Raw genomic sequence first — 14,628 nt, 5'->3', positions numbered from 1 at the left:
TGGTTGGTATCAATGTGTTTACCCCCCCCCACACACTTAAAAAAAAAAAAATCCATTAGCATCCATAATATTGAAATCAGAATGTAAATTAGAATTTTCTGCAAGCAGGCGTGAATTGGGAGAATTGGCCAGAAATGAATTTTGAAAGGTTAATATGAAATTAAAGGGCCAAACATGAAAAACAAACTGTAAAATAAATCATAAACCAACATACATGCATTTATTGTACAAAGCTAAAACCATTTAAGGGCCCATCATAAACCTCTATCCTATGTACAATCATAAAAGCACAATGGGAACCCACTCAACTTGACCTGACGTGTTTCGACCTAGACTGGTCTTCTTCAGAGGTAAGAAAGGTAAGTACACATATTGGCTCATAATACAGAATACTATAAAACAATAGAACAATGCTGGACCTCAAGGAAATTTAATGAAGTGACAAAAGCTTAAAGATATTCTTGATGTCTCTTATTCTACAGCCTTATGTCCTAATCAAGGGCATACATATTGCACCCAGGGTCTTATTGTATGCCACATGGTGCAGAATTGATCAAGGCAGGTGTAAGATCAACCTACGTGCCAAGTGCTATGTGTAGTGCACTGACTTTTCGGAAGGTGGCTGGATGAAGATTAAACGTGGCATGGCTTTGTCAGCTGTGGGCCCAGGGACAAAGCTTATTTTATTTATTCATTTATTCATTTAAACCATTTTAACTCCACAGCCTAAAAAAACTCCTGAGGGCAGCTTCCCGGGAATTCAAAACACCAAACACAAGAAAGATATATCAAACCTCAATAAAATTTCATTTTAAAAATGTAAAAGGTATTCTAAAACAATCAAAAAAACATGAAAATCTCCTCAAGCTCTTTATCAGTCATGGTAGGTATTAACATGTTTGCCCCCCACACAGACACATTAAAAAAAACCCATCTAGCATCCATAATATTGAAATCAGAATGCAAATTAGAATTTTCTGCAAGCAGATGTGAATTGGGAGAATTGGTCAGAAATCAGCTCCCCCAGCTATTAATTTCAGCTCCAAAAGACAACAGCTTTAGGATACGCAACCAAAAACAGACTTTTTGGAAGGTGGCCTGATGAAGATGAAGCATGACGTCGCTTTGTTTGTCAGCTGTGGGACCACAGACAAAACTTATTTTATTTATTCACTTATTCATTTAAACCATTTTAACTCCACAGCCTAAAAAGACTCCTGAGGGCAGCTTCCCGGGAATTCAAAACACCAAACACAAGAAAGACATCCGTAAGAACAATTGTTAAGAACCGAACACCAATTAAACCAGTTGATAATTTTTTATTCTCTTTTTTAATTAAACTTTAAAAAAATATACAATAAATGCAGGCAAATATTCACAAAATCTTAACCCTTTTTTTAACAAAACTTATAAACAGAAAGAATAGGTGACTCTAAAATCAGGACAATTTGCAATAACAAACCAGGAGCAAAATACAGAAATGGCAGGCGGAAAGCCTCCCTCACTCTCATCTAATAGCCAGAGAGAAAAGAAAGCTTTTTCACCTTGTGCGTGAAGGTAGGTCCAGAGACAGGAAGAACAACTACGAAGAGAGAGTTGCAGAGACAAGGTGTGGCCACGCCAGAAGGCCCTGCCCCGTGTAGGCCAAGGCCTCTGAAGTCAGGGACGCAGAAGAACATCTTCAGAAGATCGTATGCAGGGACACATTCTTCCAGGCTGGCCAACATCAGCTTTCCAAGAAACAACCACCACTGTGAATGGTGCTGGGAACCAAAGAGGAATCAAGGATCACCTCAGGTTTTGTAATAGGCGGAGGCTGTTGAAACATCACCACAGTGCTGGCTCTGAGGTAAGGAAGACTCTGCGGAATTTCTAGAATCTGTTCCTTTCCTTTTCTTGTGAGGTCCTCGCAATAATGGAGGTTAAACTTGTATAACAACTTTTATCATTGCAGAGTGTGTGGATCTGTTCCGAGGAAATGAGGGGACATCAAGTAGTCAGCCCAGCAGTGGTTTTTGATAAGAAACTGGGGGGTTAAAACCTAATATCGAGGAGTTCGAAAGGAAACTGAAAGACACCAAGATTAGGAAAATCAATCAGGAAGCTTCTGATTATGAAAACAAGGTATGCAGATAGACTTTTAGCACACCTTATAAAAAACAGATTTCATGGGCAGACAGACCCAGCTTTCCTGTGTGCAGGCTGTAAGAAGATATGTTGTTTCACAGGTCGAAAGGTGAATTCTCTAAGCCAGTGGGCAGAAGAACACTAGACCTTCAAAGATAGCAGAACAGCCAGAAAAGACTCTCTCCTCCAACGCAGAATCCAGTAAGAGATGATGTTCTACATCTGGACTAACGTCTGTAACCCTTATTCTGCTTGCAGAATGGTTACTGGGGAGGTACTGTATGTCTCATGGAACTCTTCCAAGGATATAGATAAGATTGCTGCTTCAATTTTATGTACATTCTCTTCAAATGGCTTGATTAAGAAATCACTGACTGGCTATATTTTCCAACCCTTCACTATAGATGGAAAAACTCTGTAAAGTGACAGAGGAACAGAGAAAGGAAAGCAGAAGCAGCACAGTAGGTATGAATTGTTTTATGATGTGATCTTATGAATTTTATGAATGTAATTGTTTTATGATGTGATTTTAATTATTTATTATGTTGTAATCTGCCCTGAGCCGGACCTGGGAAAGGGCGGACTAGAAATCAGCATGAATGAATGAATGAATGAATGAATGAATGAATGAATGAATGAATGAATGAAGCCTCTGGCCATGGAACACTTGCAGATAGGCAGGGCTTTTTTTGTAACAGGAACTCCTTTGCATAAGAGCCTACATCCCCTGATGTAGCCAGTCCTCCAAGAGCTTACAGTAGGCCCTGTAAGAAGAGCCCTATGAGCTCTTGGAGGATTGGCTACATCAGGTGGGTGTAGCCTAATATGCAAAGGAGTTCCTGCTACAAAATAAAGCCCTGCAGATAGATATGTGGGCACCTCAGCTATTTCACTAGGTATTTTTTGTTTAAAATTGCAGAACCGTCTTTTCCATTATGGTGTCTGACTGACACATCAAACAGGTTGTGGCCTCCTGCAGTGGTGCCACAAACAGAGGATCAACCTAGAAGAAGAGCAGGGCTTGCAGGGACAAAGGAAGAGAAGGACAGCGCAGGACCATCAAAAGCTCATCTGGCCAAGCTGCTGCTGCTATCAAAGCAAGAGGCAGGAAGGCTTACAGCCTCGTTGCCAATCTACAGAGCAACAAGCAAAATAAAAACGTTAGCTCACTGGCATTTCCAGATGGCATCTGCCCAGTTCCTGACTAGGCAGTGCCATGGAGAATTTGTAACATGGAGAATCAGAACAGGTGAGTACCTTTTCTCCCAGCACACTCCAGCACCACCAGAGCAATCCAACACACTGTGGACAACGCAGCCTATGCAAACCAGCAGAGGGCCAGTGTATTTATCCCACCCTGTGCCCTATGGGCCGGACACTGGCTGAAGCAGTGCCATTAGTCCACTGAAAGGCAGCAGTTGGGACACACACTCAGAAGACACAATGCAAGCCACCTTGGTGGTCCTAAAGAAGGCGGAAAGGTGGGGTATCATTTTTTAAGATAAAAACATAAATAAAAACCACACGAATAAAATTTAGCACAAAAAAAAAATTGAAAGAAATCTCTCCAAACTTTAACCAGATTTTTTAAAAATATAAAACCGAAATAAAATTGCATTTTTAAATATAAAAGATATTCTAAAACCAGGGCTTTTGGGGTAGCAGGAACTCCTTTGCATATTAGGCTACACCTCCCTGATGTAGCCAATCCTCCTGGAGCTTACAATAGGTCCTCTACGAAGAGCCCTGTAAGCTCTTGGAGGATTGGCTACATCAGGGGTGTGTGGCCTAATATGCAAAGGAGCTCCTGCTACACACAAAAAAAAGCCCTTTCCAAAACAAACAAACAAACAGTCCCTGACCTGGATAGCTCAGACAAGCTTGATCTCGTCAGATCTCAGAAGCTATGCAGGGCCGACTCTGGCAAGTACTTAGATGGGAGACTCCTTGGAATACCAGAGCCGGGAGGCAGGGGCAGGCTTTATTCAGCCACCTCTCTGAATATCCTCCAGGCTCCCAGTAGGAGTCATTTACCAGAGATTGCCAATCCATGACTTCCAGATGCAGACACGCACGCAATACAGAAATACAGAAACTGCCCCCCCATAAATAGATAAATAAAACAGAAAATCTTAAGCTTTTATTGACAGATTCAATCATGGTAAGTATCAATATGTTTACCCCCTTTAAAAAAATCCATCTAGCATCCCTTATTATTGAAATCAGAATGCAAATTAGAATTGAAGTGTGACGTGGCTTGTTTATCAGCTGCAGGACCACAGATCGAAGGGAACAGGCGGTTCTCTTCCATCAAAACTGAATTTGTGACCCTGACCAAGAAGAAGGCATCTGGTAGACACCACAGGAATTAAGAAGACATCTGACTATACCTGGAGAGGGTGGAGCTACTGGCTTCATTCAAGAAGGACCAGACTGTCAGTTGTCCATCCTGTAGGGTGTAGGCCAACTTCTGCTTGGACCAGGGGCTGTGGCTCAGTGACTGAGCATCTGCCCTAAATGCAGAAAGTCCCAGGTTCAATCCCCAGCATCTCCAGTTAAAAGGCCCAGACAGTAGGTGATGTGAAAGACTCTGCCTGAGACCCTAGACAGCTGCTGTGAGACTGAGTAGACAAGACAGGCCTTGATGGACCAAGAGGGTCTGATTCAGTAGAAGGTAGCAGCATCTCATCTCTTCAGGCCACAGGCAAGGCAGCCCCGGAATCTTCAAGGCTGGTTCTTAGAAACCAAGCAATGGATGGAAGGAGAAGGAGAAGAAGAAGAAGAGCTTGAAGAAGCCACAGGCAACAGTGTGACAGTTTCTGGTCTTTGCTCACATGCTCAGGGTAGCACTGACCGCCATTTTCTGGGGTCGGGAAGGAATTTTCCTCCAGGGCAGATTGGCCAAGGCTCCTGGAGGTTTTTCGCCTTCCTCTGAGCATCGATCAGGGACCACCCGATAGGCGGCTGGGTTAAGGAATACCCATGAAATTGTTCTGATACGATAATAAAGACATTTACAGAATTGAACTAAATAGGGCCCCTTCACAAAATTAATAAAAAGCCTCAATATAAAACCTTTTTTTTTGCCTGCGTGTTGTTTGCTGACCTAGTAAGTAGAAGGGTGACATCTTCCTCACTGGGTTTGTACAGTTTGGCAAGTCTCTCCAACATTATCTGTTCTCACAGGAAATGCAGGACATATTTTCAGTTCCCTGTGACCCCTTGCCGCTGCCATTTTGTTCTTCATGGGGCTACAAAATCAGAAATAAATCTACCTGAGGGCAGGGGGGAGACAGTGTGGCAAAGGCTGAGGGGGAAGCCACTTCACCTCTATTCATATTTTCTACCCCTTCTCCAGTCCTATTGAGTTGGAAATCTGTCTCTCATGAAGTAATGTTATGGTCCCACCCTGGGTCAAGAATACAGCAGGGGGCTTTCACACTAGAGCTGGGTGAGGGCTAGGGTAGTCAGGCCACTGTTGGGAGATGGGGGGGGGGGGCAGGGTTGCCAGATCCAGATCGAGAAGCTCCTGGAGATTTGGGGATGGAGCCTGGGGAGGACAGGGGACTCAGTGGGGCACAACGTCTCAAAGTCCACCATCCAAGGCGTCCATTTGCTCCAGGGGAACTGACCTCTGGAGAATCCCCAGGTCCCACTGGAGGCTGGCACTAGAGGCCACTAGATCAGGAAATAGGACTTCCACTACCTTGGCTACTCTCAGTTCCTGCAAAACGCCTTGAGTAACACAAGCCATATTTTTAGGGTTGCCTGCTCTGTGTTGGAAAATACCTGGAGATTTTGAGGCTGGAGACTAAAGAGGGTGGAGTTTGGAGAGGGGAGGGACTTCAATGGGGCATTCTTTGCATTCCTAATGCTGAGTCACTCCAGTCCAACCCCATTGTGAACTCAAACCAGAATAACTTTGCCTAGAATTGCCCTATCAGCCGTGCAAGCCCTAACAGACAGATACTTTGCAATCACTGAGGGGGGGGGGCTCAGATGTGCATCTCTTGTCCATGAAGCTTCCTCCCTTGCCTTATATCACAGGTCCCCAACCTTTTCCAGTTTGCAGGTACTGTTAGAATTTTGATTGCTCCACCCCTGAGATGGCTGCTGCAGGAGGCGGATCAAAATCCAAAATGGCTGGCAGAGGAGGCGGAACCAAATGCAGTGCCTGCCTCCTTACTTTGCAAAAGAATTGCACTGGCAACCTCACTGAACAAATGGAAAGAAATATATATATATATATATATATATATATATATATATATATATATATATATATATATATATATATATATATATATAAAGGAAAGCCTGAAGGGGCAATGGATCCACACACAGCCTCCTAATTTTCTAGTGGCTGCGACTGCTATTACAGCAAAACCCTTCCATTGGAATGAGGGCAGCTAGTAACAAGCCCTTTTCTGTAATCTCCCCTTTTGCCTGTTGGTTCCCAGGTTAGAGTACCCATTCAGGCACCCATTCTCAGGTCCATTCAGCAGAGACAAGCTGGCTCAAAACATTAGCCATTTGTTTGCAAGGTGAGAACTCCAACAACCAGCAACTTCAGCTAACATACAAAACTGGAAACTGAAAAGAACTCCACCCAATAGGACCAAACTAAATCACACAGATATCAGGGAAGAAGCAGACTGTTCCATTACATACATACATATATAGCAGAGGTGGCCAAACTTGCGTAATGTAAGAGCCACATAGAATAAACACCAGATGTTTGAGAGCTAGGAAGAAAGGGAGGGAGGGAGGGAGGGAGGAAGGAAGGAAGGAAGGAAGGAAGGAAGGAAGGAAGGAAGGAAGGAAGGAAGGAAGGAAGGAAGGAAGGAAGGAAGGAAGATGGGGAGGGAGAAGTGGAAAGGAAGTAACTTTAACTTTAAATGCATTCTCCAAGCTGCTGGCTGGCTTGGCAAAGTGATTCAAAGAGACAAATGCCTTCCCTAAGCCAGCCGGTGGGGCAGTGGGGGCTCAGAGCCACACAATATATGTGAAAGAGCCACATGTGGCTCTTGAGCTGCAGTTTGGCCACCCCTGATATATACAATAAATATACCACACTTTCTTGCAGTGGCCCTCCCTGCTTTGTGCAAAACTTGAGAAGGGGGGTGCCCCGAGGCACCAGGCTGGAGAACCCTGCCCTGGAGCCTGTTCTGAGAGACAGCTTTAACAGGGTGATAACATTTTTTTTGTGTAGGTAGCAGAAAAAGGAAAGAGCTCTGGCCTGGTCTGACTTGAGTTCTGCCAAGGAGAAAAAGGATGCAAGGAAGAGAGGTTGTCAGAGACCAATAGCTCAAACTCTGCACCGAGGAGCTGAGGTGGACATTTTCATTGCCCAGATCTGTTGGCGCCTTCAGCTCCTTTCTCGGCAACTGACCCCTTCCAAAAAGTTGCCTCCTGCCCCGCAGAACGCTGATAAATGTGCTTCTTTCCTTCCCTTTTGCCTTCTCCTTGGGCATGCGGCTTGGCTGGCTGGCTTGAGCGGTCTGGATTAATTTGTTCTGCTGGCACTTTCTGCGGCATACCTACTCATTGTACTGGATTGTATAAACTGGTCAGGGATGCTGGCATGGATTGTGAATGGGACAGGGAGTCTAGCTCGATGACTGTTTGGGCCTTTCCAACTCTCTGAGTCGACAGATTATTCCCTGTCATTTTAATAAGATGAGGCACTAAGCTATGAGAGTTCCCATTCTGGTTCCACGGGGCTGCCTCTGGCATTTGCTTCTTCTTGATGCTTGCAGTAATTTAGGAAGGACACTCAACCTACAGGCAAAAGCTTTGCCTATAAGACTGCCAACATTTTCCCCTGGCTTTCCTCCCACACCTTTTACAGCAGCCCTGAGTCTTAGAAATTTAACAAGTTTTAACCCCAGCAGGAAAAGGCAAGGAAAGCAATATATGCTTAATAGTCAGTGTGATGTAATAGTTCAAGTGTGTGTGTGTGGGAGGAGGGTGTCTCCAATCTCATTGGGCCTGTGGACACTTTTGAAATTTGGAGAACAGACAGTGGGAACCACCACGAAATGCCAGGGCCAATCAGGTTCCAAGCTAAGTGTTCTACATTGGGAGTGGATCTGTGGCTCACTGGCAGAGCATCTGCTTGACGTACAGAAGGTCCCCGTTTCAATCCCTGGCACCTTCAGTTAAAAAGGACCAGGCAGGAGGTGACGTGAAAGACCTGTGCCTGAGAACTTGAAGAGTCACTGCCAGACAGTATTGACTCAGGGCTTTCATTATGCCATTAAAGGTTTGGTATGGTATGGTATGGACTCAGGGCTTTTGTGGTAGGAAAAGCCCAGCAGGAACTCATTTGCATATTAGGCCACACACCCCTGATGTCACCATTGTTTCACACAGGGGTTTTTGTAGAAAAAGCCCAGCAGGAACTCATTTGCATATTAGGCCACACACCCCTGATGTCACCATTGTTTCACACAGGGGTTTTTGTAGAAAAAGCCCAGCAGGAACTCATTTGCAAATTAGGCCACACACCCCTGATGTCACCATTGTTTCACACAGGGGTTTTTGTAGAAAAAGCCCAGCAGGAACTCAATAGCATATTAAGCTACGCCTGCTGCCACCAAGCCAGCCGGAACTGCATTCTTGTGCACTCCTGCTCAAAAAAAGCCCTGGATGAACCAATGGTGTGATTTAGTATAAAGCAGTTTCACGTATTCAGGTGTGTCCTCCTATGATGGAGGCAACCATTTCCGAATGGGTCAAGCATGAAAGTCATGCCTCCAGAGGTCATCTGGATCACTTCCCACTATGCTGCAGTGGAGGAAAGCCAGGACTGGCTCTTTAGTTTGGGGGTGAGCTTCTTTGGGGGAACAAGGAAATGGGGGCCAGGAAACATTTTGGATGCAGCGTTCCCTCTAAGCTGTGTGCACAAGTGGCTGCTCAAGAAGAAGAAGAAGAGCAGGAGGAGGAGAGGAGAAGAGATTGGATTTATACCCCGCCCTTCGCTAGCCAAAGGAGTCTCAGAGCGGCTTACAAATCTCCTTTCCCTCCCCCTCCTCACAACAGACACCCTGTGAGGAAGGTGGGGCTGAGAGAGCTCTCCCAGAACTCCTCTTGAGCAGAACATCCTTGAGAGAATTTGTGGCTGACCCAAGGTCACATCAGCTGCATGTAGAGGAGTAGGGATTCAAACCCGGTTCTCCCAGATAAGAGTCCACACACTTAACCACTACACCAAAGCTCCACTCAGCAGCCACCTGGAGCCACACAAGGTCTTGCACTGCCCATAGCCCATTTCAGGATTACAGCAGTTATATTCTGCTCAGGATATTAATTGCTCGGCTCAGTGCGGCGGGGGAGGGAATTAGAGGTACTATTGTTTCACACAGGGCTTTTGGGTAGAAAAAGTCCAACAAGAACTCATTTGCATATTAGGCCACACCCCCTGATGCCAAGCCTGCGGAACTGCGTTCTTGTGCATTCCTGCTAAAAAAAAGCCCTGAACTTCTAACGTAGGTAGAAACTGGAACACCTAAGCCAGATTGCTGTAACCAGTCAACTTCTCAGACATCTCTCAATCGAATATTGCGTTCCTCCTTTGGGAAGCCTGAACCGTCCAAATCCTTATGCCCAGGTGCAACGCAAGTGCCCCATGTCTATGGGTCAGTTCACAATGCATTGGACTTCTTAGCATCTCTGGCCTGCCCTGTCCCCTCTTTAACCCACAGCTTGATAAATAGCACATGTGTGTATATGTTTGTGTGTGTCTCCCCACCCCCCCTTTATCATTAGCAGAGTTGCCCCTGCTGCCTTTCACCTTGATTTCCCCTGGGCACACATCCGCCATTGTGATAATAACATGAAGATCCGACACGCCCACCCACCCATCTTCATTTCAACAAGCTGCCCCTCCCCTCCCCTTTCCTCCCCCTTCTTCCAGCTCTCCATCAAAAGACGGGACAGTCTCAATCTCCAAGCAGGGGGGCTTCCGCTGCTTCCCCCAACACCTCCCAAGCAATGATGCAATGTGAGCGATTGTCCAAGGGAGTCTTTTCTGCAGAATCTGGAAAGCAAAAGCACTAGATCAAAAATATTTTTTTAAAAAAGAATGGTGAGCTGCTGAGGTTTTGAAGCCACAGACATTCATTATGTTGCGTGGCCATGTAAAATATGCTTTGAAATACTGCCTCGGAAATAAGGGTATTTGCAAAGAGAATCCAAGTTGCTTTTTTTTTTTAATGGCACACACTTTAGGTTTTTTTAAAAAATGGCATGCACTTTATTTTTCTTGCACTTTAACTACTAGTTTGGAAGTTTCATAGGTTCACAGTTCCCCAATGAGAACACTGGTGAAAAGGCAGTCACTGAATCTATTGATTTTCCACTTTGTTACTTCCTTTAAAAGCTTTTAAATATACCATGCTGTAGTGCTGGTGTGGCTTTACACAATGAGTTTGGTCAGCCATCACTGGAAGCTGGGGAACGGATACTTGTGTTTAATCTGCATGTAGACATACTTTTTATGTTAATAGCTATCTGGCCTTGAAGAAGAAGAAGAAGATGTTGGATTTATCTCCTGCCCTATACTCTGAATCTCAGAGTCTCAGAGCGGTCACAATCTCCTTTTACCTCCGCTCCCCACCACCACCACAACAGACATCCTGTGAGGTAGGTGGGGCTGAGAGAGCTCTTACAACAGCTGCCTTTTCAAGGACAACTCTGCAGGAGCTATGGCTGAACCAAGGCCATTCCAGCAGCTGCAAGTGGAGAAGTGGGGAATCAAACCTGTTCCTCAGATAAGAGTCCATACACTTAATCACTACACCAAACTGGCTCGCATGAATCTTGAAGGAAGATTCTTACAAATACGTGATCTAGTTCTCTCTGAAAGATCTGGAAGGAACAGTGGTCCTCTTAAAAGGGGTGCCTAAACCAAAGCTGTACGTTGTTTTTACCAATTTGAATGTTTTTATAATGGCTCTGTATCCAAATAAAACAGACAGGAATCCTGTAGCACCTTAAAGACTACCAAGTTTTCATTCTAGCCTCAGCTTTCGTAGACTACAGCCAACTCTCAGATTCCTTGAGAACAACAAAGTTTTGTTTTGTTTTAGCAGCAAAACAATTATGACTATAAAACAGGGATAAAATAGAGAAGTCAGAGTTCAGAAAGAAAAATAAAACCTATTTGTACATTCACTTTAAATGCAAGAAACCAGCAGAGAGAGAGAGAGAGAAAGAGACTTTCAGCAGGAGCCTATACATGTTTACTCAGGAGTAAATCTCACTGAATGGGGATTTATTGCCAAGCGTGCCAAGAATGTGTGAGCACGCGTGTGCAAAATGTCATTATGTCACAGCCAACGGGATGGTGACCCCATAGGGTTTTCAAGGCAAAAAACATGCAAAGGTGCTTTGCCTCTGCATGGCGACTCTGGAATTCCCGGGTGGTCTCCCATCCAAATATTAGCCAGGGTCAACTCTGCTTAGCTTCCAAGATCTGACTTGGGCTCACCTGAGTCATTACAACCTTCATAATATTTCTGAGGCTGCCACATTTCCCAAGAAATCTTAGTTCACTAATCACGGCTCCTAGCCTATGAAATTAGATCTGATTATGCGAATCCAATCATATTGATGGATTTGGCATATTTTCTCCATTTTTCTTCGGATCGTACGCTCATATGTCACAGGAGGCACAATCTTAGATGAGACATCTCTCTTTCCATGGGAGTAGGGGCTGGCCATGATCATTGGCCCACATATTGTAAACTCGGTAATACAAGCTATGAATGCTACACTGATGTTGCGGGATTGAACCCCATTAGCTTGCTGGTAGTAGATGAAATGCTTGAAGATTCCCCCACCTTCAAAAAAACACACATTAGGGCTTTTCTTTCTTTGGGAACGTGCTGGAATGGACTTCTGGAACCTCTTCATGGACACCGCCCTGAGCCCGTCAGGGGAGGACAGGAAATAAGTGTAATAAAATAAACAATTTTAAAAATATTTAAAAGTTCATGAGGAGCACCCATGTGTCTCTCCTTCATTTCCCTCTAGAGAATTCTGGCTCACCTTTTTCCAGAAAAAAACAAAACCCTGACGCACATTATTTGCATGTGGAAAACCAACACATTTGTGACCATTTTGGTGAGGAGGATGGCTATTTTGTGGAGCATTATAACAGCCCCGTGGCACAGAGTGGTAAAGCTGCAGTACTGCAGTCGTAGCCCTCTGCTCACAACCTGAGTTTGATCCCAGCGGAAGCTGGTTCAGGTAGCTGGCTCCAGGTTGACTCAGCCTTCCATTCCTCCGAGGTCGGTAAAATGAGTACCCAGTTTGCTGGGGGGAAAGTATAGATGACTGGGGAAGGCAATGGCAAACCACCCTGTAAAAAGTCTGCCGTGAAAACGTGAAAGCAGCGTCACCCCAGAGTTGAAACTACTGGTGCTTGCACAGGGGGACTACCTTTACCTTTACTCAAAGATTTGATCACCCACATGCATTCTGAAGAGGAACAGTCCAGCAATGGATTTCATCGTGCAAGAGTGCTGCTTGTGTATAGTACTTCTTTTTGAGTCACCAATCTGGATATGCCTTCTAGTAGAAAAAGCAAGCCTCAAGCAGTAACTCACACAGAGACCTGACAGGCAGCCTCCTCTGAATGGATAAGCTCGCTGCACCTCTCCAGCAACCTGATGTCTGCAGTGAGCTGCCTTTTCTTCCCCCTTACCATTCTCTGCATTCACAATGTGCATTTATGTGTTGCCCTCAACCCCCCCTTGCTCTCTTCACCCTAACATTCAGATCCTTCTCTAAAGCTGACCACCTGCCTGACAGTTTGTGGGTCAGCACCATGTCCTCTGGAGTCCTGCGTCACCCTCCCCCCAGCTGTCCTGCAGCTTAACCCCAATCAATCTCTGTCCAGTGCTGCGGTCTTTCCCGACCAACTGTTCTCCGTTGTCTCTCTGGAATCCTTCCCCCAATTGCTCATCTGGCTGGATATTTGCATCCAGCCCTCTGTGCCCCTTCGTAGAAATCCAGAGAGAGGCTCAAGGCCAAGAGGCTGAGATTTGAGACCAGGAAATAACTGGGACCCTCCTTCGTAACATGCCCGGATGTAAAGAAGACTCCGGGTACTTTGACAGCAGGAAGAGGAAATTTCAGGAAGGACACTTTGTCATACAGGGGCGGGGAAAACTATATGTGCTGAAATCTCCCCTAAATGTGTCAAGAATTCTAACTCACTATCAGTGCAAACTTTTTCTGCAACTTCATTTTGCCTCTGCTCATCTTGCACTGGATTTTACGTGAATCCTATGCTGGCCGTCTAAACAGCAGCCAGCGAAACTGATTGCTCTTTTTATTAGAATTTGTTTGAAACAGACCTGGTTTTGTAACATCTTTTGCGGGGCCCATCTAGTTGGGAGCATAGAAGCATTGGCCCGAGACAGAGAGGCGCTCCAGTGCACCTGACCTAGTGAGTTCTGACACGTGCTGGGATAAAAGTTCATCTCTGAACATCAGAGGCACAGCTGTGGTGACCAGCAGGGCTTTCTTTGTAGCAGGAACTCCTTTGCATATCAGGCCACACACACACCCCGATGTAGCCAATCCTCTGAGAGCTTACAGGGCTCTTAGTACAGGGCCTGCTGTAAGCTCCGGGAGGATTGGCTACATTAGGGATGTGTGGCCTAATATGCAAACAAGTTCCTGCTACAAAAAAAAAAAGCCCTGGCACCTGGTTTATTGGTACTGTTGAACGCATCCCCAATTTGCTTCAGCTCCTGGTCTTAATCACCTACTACCTGATCCTCTTTTACAGCTGGGGAGAGCAGGGATTGGCAGGCCCAGGCAGTGTTCCCTCTAAGCTGGGTTGGTGTGAGCTCGCCAGGGGTGGAATTCTAGCAGGAGCTCCTTTGCATATTAGGCCACACACCCCTGAGGTAGCCAGTCCTCTAAGAGCTTACAACGAAGAGCCTTGTAAGCTCTTGGAGGATTGGCTATACCAGGGTGTGTGGCCTAATATGTAAAAGAGCTCCTGCTAGAATTCCACCCCTGGAGCTAGCTCACAGTTTTTTAGCCTCCGGCTCACATTTTTGTCTTAGCTCAGGAAGGATGGCCCCAGAGCAAACTAATTTTTGCAGGAGCTCACAGCATTAACGCCAGTAGCTCTCAAAGGAGAATTTTAACTCACAAGATTCTGCAGCTTAGAGGCAGTATTGGTCCTAGCAATTCTTGTTTGGATGGGGCTACAATATGGGCTGGAGGGTTTAACCCTGTTTCCATTCCTTATTTTCCTGGGGGTTCTTTGCTCCAAAGGTTTGAAGAGCCCCTCCTAGTGTTGCCAACCTCCAGGTGGGATCTAGAGATCTTCTAGAATTACGACTGATCTCCAGATTACACTCCTTCCCCTGGAGAAATGGCCACTTCAGAGGGTGCGCTCTATTGCATTACACCCCGGTAAGGTCCCCCCTCCCCCTCAAGCCCCTCCTGCCACAGCCTCCACCCCCAAATCGAGGA

The sequence above is a fragment of the Heteronotia binoei genome, chromosome 2, assembly GCF_032191835.1.
Source record: "Heteronotia binoei isolate CCM8104 ecotype False Entrance Well chromosome 2, APGP_CSIRO_Hbin_v1, whole genome shotgun sequence".
Classification (NCBI taxonomy): Eukaryota; Metazoa; Chordata; class Lepidosauria; order Squamata; family Gekkonidae; genus Heteronotia; species Heteronotia binoei.
Note: the sequence above shows the minus strand (reverse complement) of the source record.